Source organism: Dermacentor silvarum, chromosome 1 (assembly GCF_013339745.2).
Source record: "Dermacentor silvarum isolate Dsil-2018 chromosome 1, BIME_Dsil_1.4, whole genome shotgun sequence".
Taxonomy (NCBI): Eukaryota; Metazoa; Arthropoda; class Arachnida; order Ixodida; family Ixodidae; genus Dermacentor; species Dermacentor silvarum.
The window spans coordinates 437,243,819-437,260,123 of record NC_051154.1 but is presented as its reverse complement, the minus strand read 5'-3'; the positions used below and the strand labels follow the sequence as shown (position 1 = coordinate 437,260,123).

The following is a 16,305-nucleotide window of genomic DNA, read 5'->3' as shown; positions in this document are numbered from 1 at the left end:
ATACATGAGTCATCAAAGGTTCCAGAGTAATCCATGGGTGCCTGCGTGTCTTCCAGAAAGTACTAGACCGTTCGCGTCAATTATACAATCAGATTACATAAGCGTCTGTGACAATAGACAACGGATAGAAGCATCGATAACGTTCGAGAAACTTCCAATACATGCAGGCGCTTCCTGCGCCTTGCGATAACGTTTAACATTTGATTAAAAATTAAATGATGGGGTTGTACATGCCAAAACCACCATCTGATTATGAGGCACGCCGTAGTGGGGGACTCCGGAAATGTGGACCAACTGGGGTTCTTTAACGTGCACCTAAATATAAGTACAGCGGTCGTTTAACATTTGTTAGCCGGTGAAAAGTGATCACCGGGGAAATTTAACAAGTACACGTGTCAATACGAACACCCTGTATATTGCTTATTCTTCATTAGTCACTAGTGGCAATTATAGTTGACCTCTAACAAATTAAACATCATTGTTTATCAAACTTTATACGCTTGTATTTCTCATCCTGGTTCCACCTTTCAAACCTTAAAATATGTACTTACATGAGTAGATAACTGTATTTCAGCCTTTTTAAATCACCCGAAAAAAAAAGTTGATTAATCAATGAAAACCCCCGCATCGAAAGCCATTAATCGATTTTATGCTAAACCGACGAATGATTAATCGTTAATCGATTCAAAAATTTAATCGCCCATCCCTACACTACAGCTAGTGGGATTTATGCTTGCCACCATTGGAAAGTGACAGATTATCGTCCACGAGTACTGCTAATGGTTTTTTTTTCTGTATGGGAGAACTAATTACCTGGAAATAATTGCCATGTGCTATTTTTCCAAAGAGTGGCTGCAGTAAATTCATCAGAATGTAATGGCTTAAGATAGCTGGGATCACATCAGCAAATGCCGACGCAAGGGCACTCAACTAATGGGATAGGCCCGACTGTTTCAAGCAAGCATGTGCACCGGATGTTGGGTTTCTTTTCCACACATGCATCATACAAGAGATTCACAGCCTTGCATCCAGTGAAAATGCTGATGAAATCATTAAATCCGTCACAACCCACTGCATATGCTGTCTGAGGTGCCTCACGTGGTTGACTTTATTCCGCTGTGCTGTTTCATTGAAAGCACTGGTCGTTACAGAGTGGGCATGGTATCCATTGGCTGTTCAGATGCACCTAAGTGGGTGAAAAAAAAGGCGGTTAAAGCCATATAACTTGCAGCTCATGCTGTGTGCATTCAATAGGGTGTACACACGAATGGCAGCGACCGGGCAGCACGTCTTGTTGGTGCACTCCGTAGCGAGGACAAGAATACGCATACTGTTGCAAGTGTGCACCAAATAAATGGTCTCATACACTGTCGTGTGTTGCTGCAACCCTTCCAGAGTAAGAGAAGGTAAGCTAAAGACGAAGTAGCGGAGTTCTGTCAGCATTTTCCAAGGTGTGAACGCGCATGCCCGATAAAACCAGGGAACTTTAGAACAGTGACAACACAATGGATTTCCCGTATCAACCTGCACAGAACGCAGTGGATCTTTACAAATTCAAGTTTTGTTCTCGGCTCTTTTTAGCGAGTATGTCAACCATCGGTCATTTGACTATGCCTATTTGTCTCGTGCAAGCGTGTCAGATCACGTTGCACAAATGTAGCACATTGTTTACATAAAATCTGCGCTAGTATCACTTCTAGCTTGTGCGTGTCACTGCGTAGTCTTTAATTTGGAACCACAGTGTGCAAACAAGGCTCCACTTCACTGCATTTTCGTGTTGTAGGCCACCTGTAAGAACTATGCGATCTCCACGACCTCTTGCTTAGCAGCAGAACACCACATCCATGGAGCCAGCATAGGGGGGTCACAATTATATTTTGTCTAGTGGATTACTTCCCAAGCTCAAGGCATATTCAATTTCAATGGGCGGTTTGTATCGACCCAAAGTTACAGTTCATTATCAGCAGATAATAGAGCAAGCAGTGGAAATGAACAATTTCAAGGTGGAGCCGAATTCTACACATGGCACATGCCTTATTGACCGAAGCATGCTTGCTACAAGACAATCCTTTTTGCTTAAAAAATATGAAAAAATTTTCCATTACTTCAGAGCTCCTATAGCTTCATGGTTGTTTGGAACCGCAAACACAAAAAGAACAGTCTGAACGAGACAATGAGTGCAAGTTCTTCATTGTGCATTTGCGCTTTCAAACAACAGATGAACCTATACCAACTGGCCCAGTTATGCACTTTCCTGCTATAGCTTGTGTTCAATAAGAATGGTGGCGGCACACATGTAGATAGCAAACACAATGGCAGGCTTCTAAGATTAACTGCATGAAAACCTAGTCCATCATAAAATTTACCCATGAAAGTTGCAGTTTTACAGGCACTTTTGCAGTCATAGTAATAAGACTATGGCTAAAGTACTATCGATCAAAAAAGTTTACGGACTCTCAGAAAATGCCTAATATCCGAGCAGCCTTTAAAGGTAGCCAGTAAAACCGCACATCACAATGTTGTTCACATATACCAGTAGAGGAAGGAAATGGGAATACCAGGCTGCGGAGATATTCAGCTTTTTGTCAGGTCCCTTGGTCCGTAAACTTTTTTGGTCGATAGTACATTGTGGTGTGTTCTCAAGGCCACTATCGTCATCGTTTGAAGGTTTAGGCATATCAAAAATGGCCACAAGAGATATTTTGTATGCCTAACCTTTCAAGCAATGCATGAACCCTTACCAGCTTGCTCAGCTTTCTGTTCTAAGTTGCATTGTTTTGCTTGCATCTGGACTAAATGTGGTCCCACAGCCCTATGACCCTGCTTAGCACCAAAAATGACGCAAAATTAATACATGTAAGCCGATTACTCTATGGTGGCAACACTCAGGGATGCGCTTATGTTCTTGCTGTAAACGTAAGAGAGTTTTAGGACGCAAGCGGCACTGCGCACCTGCAGGACCTAACATGTGTTTGGTTCTTTGCAGTGGCCGACTTAAAATAAATATTGCTGAAACATTGCAAACTGAGACGAAGCAAGCCAAGACATGCTTTCATAAAACAATCGGCGCTGAACAGGCCGACACGATCCGATTTTTCAAACTGATGACAGCATTTCACAATGCATGTTGACGTCATCTTCCGAGAAATGAAGGCGACAAAATGCTGGTCGTAATAAATTGGATGACAGTGCACTTCCACAGCAAACATCCTGTACCAGACGGCAAAATTTCTAGCCTTTGGGATTGGTTTGGCTCAGCTTTAATTGCCACCTATGCATGTATACATTGTTTGCTTCCTGTCAAAGATCTTTAGCATGAGTTAAGTTTCTTCTCCTCCAGGTGTTCCAGGCAGACGATTCTTCAGAGAGTCCTCATAGTCGTCCGGTGACACTTTGCCCTCAGGGAGGCCAACTTAGGAATACATCGGTTTATTGTAGGAGAAAGTAGCATACATCGACGAGCGGCGGCTGTTTATCGGCTCGCTCCTTCCCTCTTCATCTCTACACACTTTTTTTGAATACTCTTGTGAATTGGGGTGGTACCCTTGTTTTAAGTCTCCTCGCTCACATTCTACCAATCAGTTCTTTTCGAAGAAGGTGGGATCATCAACAATACACGCTGTACCCAGCCCCATTTTCCAGTCCGGTTTTTCGAACACGCAGACCAACATCACTTAAACAAACGCCACATGGCCCTCTTGCTCGAAGTTCACACGCCTCATTGCAGTTGCCCCGGTGCAATGGCAAGCCCCGCGAACACATAAATCACCCCTCGAGCCACTAACCCTGGACATGCCGCAGAATCATACTCGAACACGTCATTGCCGTCAGGTTTCCCGTTACATATGTATGCTCGACGGCGTAAACTGTCTCCCACACCGCAAAGGGAATGCCGCCACCCCAGGCAGTGCCTGTGTTTATGTTAGCCCCCAAGAACGCGCCTATATGCCGCTTAGTGATATGTGCGCGGTGAGGTGGCTGCTTCGCTTCTCGTTACGTACACTTCTCTGTTAGATGTTCGTATATCTTGGGCACCGCCGTGGAAGTGCGCTATCCCCAGCGGTCCTGGTCGCTGTTCTAAGAACCCAAACGACGTCGGCTGTGAAAGAATAAACAACCTGCGCGAGTGTCATGCATGTGGCCCCCGGGCTCCAACTTGGGTGACGTTCAATGCATGCAAGGCTGATTGTATCAGCCAACTTAACTGCATGTAGATAAACTATTTTTATGAAACAATTGTCTTTTTATTTGCAATTCTATGGTTAGCTTTATATATTAAAAAATGCTAACACCACCTTGACTACGTGCTGCGAGTGCGTGTGACTTGCATTTGGGGATGCAAAGCTATAATGCTTTTTTGCTTGGGCACGCAACCACAGACATACTAAAAGGTAAGGACTCCTGAATGCTTCGAAAGCGCAATCTAAAGCTCTCATTTATGTTACTGCATAATCTTATGTGATATGTACTATAACAATGGCATAACAGCAAAGCACATGGCTTTTGATACATGCTCCACATGCGCAGATAGGAGGCTTTGGCACCACAGCGCTTGAAAAAGGTATCCTTCACAGGACACATTCGGGGAGTTATGCCCCCACCTACTCGATATACATGGGTCTAGCCGACAACGAGACCAACAAGGTGACAGTAGCATGGTGGGCCGTCATGCTAGCTGGGAGGACTTCGGTCCGAGGATGACTTGACGTGAATGGGTACAGGATTTGTAACGACCTGGTCATGGATGGTGGTTCTGCAAGCCAGCATGTGGTGCTGCACCCAGTTGGATCACAGTGCAATGGCAATGGCACTCCTGGGCAAGGTGCTCAGCGGATCTGTTTGGCAGGACACATGTATTGCAGCGGTGGCGAAATGGTCGAGCGTCGTCCTCGTATGCGGGGAGGTACTTGGATAGAATCCCAGTGCCACTGGGAACCTATCAGATTTTTATTGGATAGAGATGTCCTCCGACCTGGCGCTCAGTTGTTTGTAGGAGTTTTCATGTCGAAAGGGGCGCTATAGAGATTTGAAAGGTGCCCCTTGTCTCACCACAGCAATGGTGACCCAGACGAGCATTTGCCACTGCTGTGGGAGGCTGAGTAGCGCTGTCGCCTGGTACCCACCGGTAAAATAGGTATAACTGTGCTTCCGGTCAGGTGCTCAGTCATTACGGGATACTTGGAAAGGGGTGTTTCTTTCCAATCCAAGGGCATCCCCACCTAACAGCTGCATTAGGATGCCACACAGAAAACTGCTGCCATGGAAGCAGCCCAGACCCATTTTCTTTAATCCCTAGAGGGCCCCTTGCAAGATGAGAACTCGTAGAAGGTGCCGAGCACTGGGCCAGGGGACATCTATACCCATTAGAACTGGCGAGTTTCTGGCGGTGAACAGCAGATGATAAGAGTGGTATAGAATCGAACGGAAGGAATAATCTATATTATACTGGCCCAAGGGGGGGGGGAGGGGTATTTTGTAAGAGTCCACCTAGTGGACTGTCCATTTCGGCTGTCGCCATTAGTGCCAGCTTCACGAGCGCGAAGGTGCCAGCCAGTCTCCTTCACGCTCGTGAAGCTGGAGCCAATGGCGACAGCTGAATTGGACAGTCCAGGTGGACTCTTATAGAATACCCCCCTAGATCTCAATTATTATGAAGATATCAGCAACACGGATTCTTTATTACAGACAGATTTGACTGTCAGGTTTTCCACTAGTGTCGTTGCTGACACAAATGAAATGTATCATATAGATCCTGAAACACTTATGATTAGCATTGTGTGGCAAGTTTGAATAACATGTGCAAACTGTTTCAGGAAAATGTGTGGGAAGGTAGACGGTTGGGTGTTCTTGCTAGGTGCCAGTATGTTATTGTTTGTAGCGGCCGGGTTCACATTAAAGGTTTTTCACAGTGTCATGCACCAGGCACAATTTAAAATATATATGCTACGTCCATGCTAATTCCAAGTGAACTCGGGTTGCACCAGAGGTAACAAATATAAAGCAATGAATAAGATGGCCACACCATTTAAGGTGTCAAAACATTGCTTAAATAAAAATGCGCTGAGATTTTCCTGCGTTATTTTGTTTTCCACTGCCCCAACACTACAAGATCTTACATCTGAAATATGTTGGACTAATTGTGCGATAAACTAGGGCACATTATTCAACTTGTAAAAAAAATAATGAAGAAATTGAGAAGTTCTTCACTTCCCATTTAAGATCAAATAGAGACAAGCAAGCATGCGTTCAATATTCAATTTGTCTTCATGTTGCCTTCACTCAATGCTATGCACATCTCATTGGTTATACTTTCAGACTGAGCCACAATTCTACAGCACTGCCTTATCGCGTTCATGTGTGGTCAGGGTCGGTATTTTGTAGCGATGCCTTTCCGGTAATAATGCTCTTTCGCGCTTTGTCAGTGGTCAGAGCGACGGTCCGCTCGCGTTATCAACGGGATCGGCCGGCCGTGAGCGGTGGATGATAAGACTATTATAGAATAAGTGATAAGGCATTGCTACAAAATCGCGGCCCTGAGCAACACGCTGTCACTCTGACCACTCACGAATGCAAAAAGCAATTAATACTGCAAAAGGAATCGCTACAAAATCTTATCCCTGAATTGTATAAATACTGCCACATGCCTGAGATTCTACAGCACATTTTTGCGACATCTGTTATTAGTTGCAAGAGCAGCAGATGGTGCCCTGTGTGCTCGCAAGCAACAAAGGCAAAGATTATCAGAAGCTGAAATTCTGGGTGCTTACCGTGACAGCATTGCAGCAAGAAATAGTTAAGAGTGCTGTTCTAGACTATTTGCAGAACACAGGACTATACTAGAGGTTTAGAGAGACCACTGCGTTATGCGATTATTGTGCACATATGATCCTTTTTTTCCTCAACACCTTTAAACACTTTTTTCCCCTTTCCATCAACAGAAAAAGCCCAAATAAATGTGTTACTGCGGAAAGCGTACAAACAAGCCCTCGGCCTTCCTCCAGGAACCGGAACAACGAAACTTCTATCCCTGGGCATCCACAACACATTAGAAGAACTAATTGAAGCACACCGACATGCGCAAATCACGCGCCTCAACCTCACTAGAACAGGCAGAGCAACACTTCGAAGGTTGCAATACCCTGTGGCGACAACCAACAATCAAGAAGTACTCCGCAAGTCCCTACACGAGCAAATAATGGTGGCGCCTGTTCCGCGTAACATGCACCCGGAATATCACTTGGGCAGGAGAAAAGCACGAGCGATAACAATAGAAAGGAGATACGGCACTCTCTCCACTGCTCGCTGGACAGATGCGGCCATGTACCCGAATGGAGAGGGCATGGTAATCAGCGTGGCTGGACACAGACAGCAAGAACTGGTATCCGCCTCCGTTCGTACGCAGAACGTCGCCGCAGCCGAAGAGGCCGCTATTGCCCTCGCCATCTCGGCATCGAGACAAAACGAAGAACTATATATTCTTACAGACTGTCAATCAGCATGTCGAGCCTACGCGAACGGCCATCTACATAAAATCGCATGCGATATTCTACATCGCCTCAACGAAATACCCCGCACCACGATAATTTGGACACCGGGACATGAAGGCGTCAGCGGAAACCATCGTGCACACACGATAGCCCGAGGTCACTGCAACCGGGCACTGCAAGAGACGCCAGAAGACCCAAGTCCAGACACACTACAAACTTACTACGATATACTGCAGCACTACCGCCTTTCGAGAAGAACGATGCCGCCACCCCACCCATCCCTCACCAGAGCTGAAGCCACGACCTGGAGGCAACTCCAGACCAACACCTATCCTCACCTCACGCTCCTTCACGCTATGTACCCCACCCTTTATCAGCCCCTTTGTCCTTTCTGTACAGAGCGAGCTACCCTCTACCACACCACATGGGCATGCCAAAATATCCCCAATAACTCCCCAAATCGAAACGCAACGCACGAGCAGTGGGAGATGGTGCTGACCAGCTCGGCACTGGAGGATCAGCGAAAGCTTATCGCCAGAGCCGAAAGTGCTGCCACCGCCGCTGGGGCCCTGGACTGAAGGCTCCACCCACCACGGAGATCGACGCTTCTCCGTGCGTCATCAAAATAAAGTTTTGTCTCTCACTCCCCTTTCCAACTTCCCCTTAGCAGAGTAGCGGGCAAGAACATACTAGTTCAGGCTCACCTCTGCTTTTCATTCCTATGAAAGAAATTTTCCCTCTTGCTTGTCAGCTATGAGAACATGGTTATTTGGTACAAATATCTGCACCCCTGTAGCAGCTGCTGTTCATGATCAATTTGGGTGCAAGATTATTTACTGTCGTCTGGTAACATATTACATGTAATGTAAACTGTTTCTGCATACATTTCTGGCTCGTAAGCCGCTGTGAAGCGGGCAGGTGTAGTAGAATATGAAAACTAATCGGCCAGTATGTTTTTTTTTTGTTTTTTTCCAAGTGCACGTAAGACGATTTCAAGTGCTCGTAAGATCGTATTAAAAGTAATTCAGATTTTCCAAAGGACATATCTGCAGCTTTTTTCTTTTTAATGAAATCAATGACCAAGGTAAACAGTAAATCATTCAATGCAGCGTGCATACATCAGCGGCGTATACACTTTCGCATTGTTTACGTGTCATTAAGGACACGAACTTGCGCTCACATCAAGAGATGCGCTAGCACTTACAAATTTGAAAAACATGTTAGCTCGCGACGATTGGGTGTTGCAGAAGATAACAATGCGAGGGCCACGAAGTCACGATCGCAGTCTTTACTTCAATCGCATGCCGCAAAAAAAAAAAAGGTATGGGTCGCATGCACGCGAATTGGCAACGTAAATAAGCGATGGTTTTTCCAACTCACCATTGCATCTGCATTTTCAGGGTCGAAGCAGCTTACGTATCTTGAAAGTGAAATAGCAGGGCTCACGTCGCGCTACAGCTGAAGGAGCAAGGCCTAAAATTAAAAAAAAAAAGAAAATGCATCGCCGCTTTATGTCACAAGTTGCAGTTTCGGCAGACGTACCTTGAGGTCGCAGTCCTTCGTGGGTTGGCGGTAATGCGGTCGACGACGTTCTCACCGCGAATTCTTGGCGGCGGCGTCTTGCATGCGGCCGCTCCCGCGCAAGGTGCATGCTTGTGTTGGGGCAGCGGGTGCTTCTAGGCACACAGGGACTGGGGACATGGCAGGCATGGCTGAGGAATCATTCCCTAGCTACTTTCACGCCTATCTAGGGGCAGGGAGTACCTCGCTGACCCCACGTGATATCCGGTTTCGACCCAAACCGGGTACAGCCGCGCTGCGGCGATACGCTTCTGGCTAGATGGGTAGGTGTGCCGACCGAGTGTAGTTCCCCACTTCTCCGCATCATGACGCAGAAGTGGCGCTGCGGACAGTATAACGGTAGGGTGCCTCGATGCCCAGCGCCGCCGTCCAGGGTGGAGACAACCCCGCTGGCGCCGCCATATTGAGTCACACGACCTGAGACTCAGCTACGCTTGCGTTCATAAATAGTGTTACTCGCGGCGCACTTCCAAGTGCTTTGCCTTGATGAGGATTTTTTTATCGGTATCGCATCTGCACATCTTTATAACCAATAGCCGTTAACACGTCGAAGGTCCAAGACGTAAATGTATGGCGCCGGGAACATGCCCCAAGTTGCCTAATTCAACTTACATTTAACATGTTTAACGTACATGATTCAAGATGGCGTCGCAGCGAGAAAGCGGCGGCGCGGGCGTGCGTCTAAAAATGTCGTACAAAAATCCCTCACGTGACTCGATCCTAGGCACCTAGGGACACGATCATTTAGGGACTTTTGAGAAGGCGCGATGGCGGCGCCAAGCGACGACGGCATGGGATGGCGTGTTCGTTCTCGGCGTGATCGTTCTCTGGTCCGCGCCGACCGCGCGTTGTTCAACATTGCGTGTGTGATTGTGCTTGCGTTGCTTGGCGGAAAGCCGTGAGTAGTGCTTGTGTGGCAGTGCGGCTTTGGCCTCGGTGAGCTCTGGCAATGTATTGTGTCAACGTCTTTTTAGGAGGCGTTGGTTGTGTGATCCGTGTTCCTTGACAATGCGGAGGTGGTGACGATTGCAATGTCGAAGTGGCGTAACGCCTCGGCAGCGCAGTTCAGCGAACCGCGTCCGCCTTTGCATAACGGACGTCGAGAGATGTGCTGCTCTCTACAAGTCATAAAAATGTGACTGCGTCGACCGCCCACGGTTCAGCGCTGAATGCGTGGTTCAAGTACTGTGCTTGAAACGAATGGCGCAGCTGTGGTGGCAGACCGCCGTGAAATCCGTGCTGTGCAGACGCTCGAAATATCCAATTCACGTCGGCGTCTTGGCAACGGCCAGTTCGCGAACCGGCGCCCTGGAGCGGCGCCTCTGTGCCCGCCCTATTAGGTAGCGTCGACGCAATATTATTTACGTAACCAGTCCTTGCTTGACAGACGCCGATGGCGAAGGTGCTGCGATATGCTGCCGGCCAGCTTTGCAGTTTTTCTCACATTAAAAACATGTAGCATATATACATGCCTAGCATGTGTTATAAGACAATCTCTACCATGAGAAGATTGTCAGGAGTGCCCCAGTACTGCTCCCAATCTGGCATTCCACGCTTTGCATGCCCTCAGTAAGCATGATGACAATATGGGCCCATTTTATTCAAAGTGAGCTGCTATTCTGTTTGCAAAATTGATGAGAAATTCTTGGCAGTGTTCTTTTAAGGTGCTTTTAAAAGATGTTAAGCCTACCAAAAAACTGCACCATTGGCAGTGTTCTTTGGTGGTGACAGAAAAGTGAATGTGCAGACGACTAAGTTGGTCATGCCCGCATTTTTGGAAAATTTGAGAGCAATATCGGCACCCACAACCATACAACTGTGATTGAGCTATGGATGGCCACATGCTTTCTGCACAAATTATAGGCCCTTACGCAACATCAGTGAAGAGCCAACAGGCCAACGTACTGTGTTCCCTTTGACCTAGGCAGTCTACAGTTCATTGTTGTCGCAACAGCTGATCGCGCCGCAAGTTCACAGCCTGTGCCTTCTGCTGCTACTACGGTCAACTCGTCACCCGTGCACAACACTTCTAGTTGCCCTAGTGGTAGTGCCGTTGCTTCTAAATATTGAGTAACCACACATTGTAGGCTACAAGGGCATTGGTGCACTGCATCTCATCTCCATGTGTGTTGTGTTGCTGTTTGCATACATGTCCTTGTTTGATAAGTGCTCTGAAATTTTTTCACTACTGCAATGTCTTGACTGCACTGTGGCAGTGTTGTATGCACTATCGATTAACCTCCATATACACAAGTGCTTTGATCATCAATCTTCAAAAATGCAACCTTCATGCTGCTCCTTCCTTCACAAGAAAGCTTGCATATCAAACATTATTCTTGCCCCAACTAGAATTGGCAGGCTCAATTTGGTCACCTCACCAGGCATATCTAATCCGCATTCTTGAGTATAGCCAAAACTGTGCTGCACGTTTAATCACCAGGGGTTGCAACCAATATTTGAGCGTATCTAACATTATGTTGTCATTGTCACTACCATCCTTGGAATCATGCCAGAATGTAGTGTCGCTTTGTCTGCTACATAAAATCATTCATAGTGAGCAGTCGTCCACCTTGCCTCTTGTTTGTCCATCCCACACATCTAGGTGCTTGCACAATCGCCTTAGCGTCCAGCACATTTTTGTCGAACTAATGCCTTTGACTTGTCTGCTTTGGCACGTGCCATTAGGCATTGGAATGGTCTTCTCGATAACATTGCTGACATTAACAATACTGTAACCTTCAGACAAAAAATCAGTATGTTTGGGTAGTGTTCAAGTGTTTCTATTTCTGGTGTATGTAACTTTTTTATGTAATTATGCAATCGTACTATTCACTGTATAACCCAGCTTTCTAATGGTAGAATTTTACTTCATGATTTTATAATTTCTCTTCTTTTCAATTTATTGCGTTGATCTTGGGTCGCTGTTTATATTTATAACGTTGTATAACTTTTTCGCTCCTTTGTTATGCGATGCTCTCCCCCCTCCACGCAATACTCCTTCTGGAGCCTGTGACGTAGATGAATACATAAACCAGATGGCACTACTGCTTCTTGTGAAATCAAAATTGTGTATATTGTTGTGGTTTTACCAATAGAAGCTCTAAATTGTAAATTGTTCTCCTGCAATGCCAGCAATGTATATATAACAGGTCAGTTGTGTATATTGCCTAGAATTAGCATTCTTTGACCCTGAAAAGTGGAATATCCTATCTTCCTGCCCGTCTGGGTCTTTATCCATTTTTTCGTTAACTTGGGTCACTGTGTAATCCATGATATAATGGGTAGAGTACTGGGGCTGCTGTGCTGAGGACACCCAGTTTGAAACAAAAATAGGTCACGAGGTATGGGCCGCTCATCAATGACAAAAAAATTGCAGTGGCTTAGCTCGGCTATGCCAGGATATACGTAGCGTTAGCAAAGGTTCAGCTGATTATTCTTAGCTTTCCTTGTTGTCTCCTACGCTCAACCGCTAATTGCCAGGCAACTACTTCGGGATCCGATGAGTCAAGCTTCTCCGTTCTTCTGCGCTGTTGAGCATCATTTGCGCTCTCCTTCTCCATGGCTATACCACACTGGCAAACGCCAGTCAGAAGCGCAGCGGCTCCAGCGCAGTGTCAGACGGCGACTGCACAGCGAGCGCGCGCCGGCGCCAGTGCGTCTACCACGGCTACGACGTCACTCCTCTGGAATGCGCAGACCGGCGGCGGTGAGTCGCGCGCGGCGGCGGCGGAGTGCGCGAGAGGTGCCGGCTCCGGTGGCTCCGGTGCGCAAGCCGTGTGACATCACTGATCCTTGCGCATGCGCAGCACGGCTCTTGATGTGCCGCGCGAAACGGGCTTGGCTAGGCCAGTGTAGCTAACGCTACAAAAAGTTTCTTAGGTGCTGGGCAGGTTCGAATCGAATGTCAAGCACTGACTTAGTGGCAGCCCTGCTAACAGGTGTAGCATGTCCAGAGGGACTCGTGAGAGAGGAGCCCGGCTCATACATGACTGATCTCTGTGGTGGCAATATAATGTCTCTACATTGTTTCAATGCTATCGTATTAGCGTCGGCATCATCGTGAAATGGGTTGTGCCAGCATTTTTTTTCTTCCTAAATTTATTCCCCTGTACCTATGTGCCACAGCTGCGCTCCTATCTCAACATTAGTCGATCTCACGTGAAGTAATGTATATATAGCCTTAGCTATAATTTCTAATGAGCATGACTGATTCTCACCAAGAGTAACAGCCGCTTCAATTCCTTCACAATCTGCACCTGCATTATCAAATATGTTATAATGAATCTGAGAAGTCTGCCACAACTGAGGATCGAACATGTTTTCAGTTTCAAGCAAACCATGCCAGTCAATTTCATGAAAGTGGCATTACAGAATTCACAGGCATTCAATTGCACAATGCATGCTTATAGGCAATTTTATATTCAGTTCATGGCAGTTGCCATGTTGGGCTGTCGTAATCTAAATTTTGTGCATAGTAACGTCAAGTTTACTTAATCCTGGAACGTTAAAAACACCTGTGCACTGACTCTAGGTTGTTACAGCCAGAAAAAGGGGCATGTGAGCAGCCATGGTGAGGGCGCCCCAAAGCTCCAGTAAATAGGGTGCCTGCATGCGCTCACCCCCCCCCCCCCTTCACCATTCAGTGAAGAGTAGCGACAACTGCGTCATTTGCAACTGAACAGAAGTTACAAAAAAATAGTTCCATAGAAAAATTTACTTTATTTTTCATTAATTGTACATAATGACAGGAGTCTTAAATCAGGCAATCCACTCACTAAGGCACATGGAAACAAAAATGAGTAGCTCATGAAAAATTAAGCCCTCGAACATGCAATATACATCCATCACCTGTGCACCATCAGCCCGATCAGTGGCGTAGCCAGGGGGGGGGGGGGGTTGGGGGGGTTCAAACCGCCCCCCCCCCGAATTTTTTTGCACCCCCCCCCACTAACCCACCCTTTTCTCTCGTCGCTTCGCGCTGACATATTTCAAGAAACCGGTGCTACTTTCACACTTTCATTCCTGGGCGCTTCCGCTTGGGTTGGTAATTTACAGCGAATCATGTCTGCATATGGAAAAAAACTGTCACGGTGTTTGTCAAGGCCTTGACACTCTGTGAGGTTTTGGGCGCGAATGTGGCGGCCGCATTCTGAAACAACAAATGCGCAACAAATGAAGCAACAAATGCGGCAGCCGCATTTTAGATGAAGGCGAAAATACTCGAGGTCCGTTTACTTAGATTTAGGTGCACGTTAAAGTCCCCAGGTGGTCGAAATTTCCGGTATACATTTCCACCGCTTCCCTTCAGGTGCTGGTTAGGCCGCGTTCGCGTAGGAACTTGGTCTCGAAGCTGTCGGAAGCGGTAAAATCTTGCAAAAATCCGCCCGCTTAGGCGGCAAAACAGGCAGAAAAACAGGCGGCGAGCCAAATTGGTCTCGGACCGATTTTTTCGCCATGGCGAAGCGGAAACGCGGCGGAAAGTCGTTCTGCTCGACCGGAAGCTACACTAGCATGTAAACTTCCGGTCGTAACATTGAACATGGCACCAAAAGTGTACGCTGTAATGCTGATTGACGCGATCAAGAACCACCCCTTGCTCTACGACAAGAGTGGCACTCAAACGTACTGTCAGCAATACTCGCGATAGTATTCAACGTCGCGCGACAGGAGGTGCGGCAACGAAGCCTCGGCGTGACCCAACTTCTTACACTTTTGCAAAGCCAGGCGAACCCACCACTGCCGTTTCCGAGGTTTTCTTGTCTTCCGTTTATTCATTGTCCATTTCTAGAAAACAAGTAGGAAGAAGTATAAAAGCCATTTCTTCTTCCACTTCCATGGAAGACAATAGTTAGGCAGATTCCTCGTTGGCGCTCCATAATTCTCCTCGCACGTGCACGGTATGTTGCAGAAGTCGCGGGGTGCTTTTCTCGTCGCGACGATAGATTGGGAGCGTAGGTCTCACGTAGGACGCGCAGGCTTCGGCGAGCCTCAACACAAGGGCCAGCCCGGGTTTTAGCTTTGGTTTTGCCGTTGCCGCTTTCGTGTCCTGGAGGCGCCGAAAATAATACGAAATGATGAAATGTTATTACAACTTGTAAATAAAAGCTATTAAAGAAATATAATCACGCAGCAACCTGTGACACAGCGCTACCGCGCCCGTGTGAGGACAATTACAGAACGCCAACGAGGAACTTACCGAAGGTCGCAGATGACACGCGAAATTGCGCAAGATGATCACTTTTGATGACGGGTGGGTCAGTGAATGAACATACCGCTCGAAATGATGCGATAATGAGCGCCACCACGCCGACAAACGTACGCAGACTAGATGGATGTGGAAGAAAGCGGCAGCGCGGCCGCGGTGGTAGCAAAACAAATGTGAACTTGGACATGCGCGGAAAAGATTTTCCGGCCGCTTTGGCCTCTCCACTCGCTTGCCGCTTCCCAAATGTGAACGTAGCCATAGTCTGCAGCGCAAAACGTCTCTCGTTTGCGATTGCGCCCCTACGGAAGGCTGGTAGTTACTGTTGTGTTGCTGAATCCCAAACCAGCAATTACGAGAGGCTGGTAGTTGCTGTTGTGTTGTGGAATCCCAAACCAGCAATGTACACACGAAAGGGTTGATGCCAGCAGTGAAATTCCACCGACTCGCAACAGAATGCACGAAACAGACAGCCGACAAGCATGGATTACTGCTGTGCGCAGTACAGCGTAAGTAAACTCTTGTTGCAGGCGCTGACAGTTCTCGTCGGAGTTCACGCGTCCTGAGAAATTGATTATGTGCACTATGCACTGAACAAGACCGGAGTTCATTCCTGCATCACTAGTACACCAATCAGTCGAGATTCTGTGAGGTACAAGGCCACTTCCTGTTTGCACCGGCCTAAGTGAAGCAGAAATGACTCGCACACACTACTTAAAATGCGTACACATGCCATAATTATGCAGTGCGGTGAAATATTCTGTACAATTCTGAATCTGTTGACGTAAAGGCAAATGACGGCTGCACGCTCGCACACAGCGGAAGACACAGCGGCCCATGCACTTGCCGCAGGAAATGCAAGGCGACGAAAGCTTCGTAAAAAAAGCATTACTCGTTTTTGCGCGTATTTAAGTTTTCTAGCGCAAAGACGCAGCGAACAAGCTATTGCTATGGGAGTAGGTATAGCCTGGTAACACGAGAATTTTCACATGTATAGCCGTCCTTGACCTGTGAAACGCACTTCGCCCCGACGAG

The 16,305-nt window shown here is 47.1% G+C and overlaps 1 long non-coding RNA gene across 1 annotated transcript; it reads right to left on the bottom strand.

Annotated features, from left to right (window-relative positions):
- Nucleotides 1–789: 789 nt before the first annotated feature.
- LOC125942603 (uncharacterized) lies at nt 790–9,316 on the bottom strand. The gene is made up of 3 exons (XR_007465252.1): nt 9,030–9,316; nt 8,868–8,960; nt 790–1,186 (listed from the first exon to the last, which is right to left on the bottom strand). It is a non-coding gene; the product is annotated as an uncharacterized LOC125942603 (long non-coding RNA).
- Between the last annotated feature and the right edge of the window lie 6,989 nt (nt 9,317–16,305).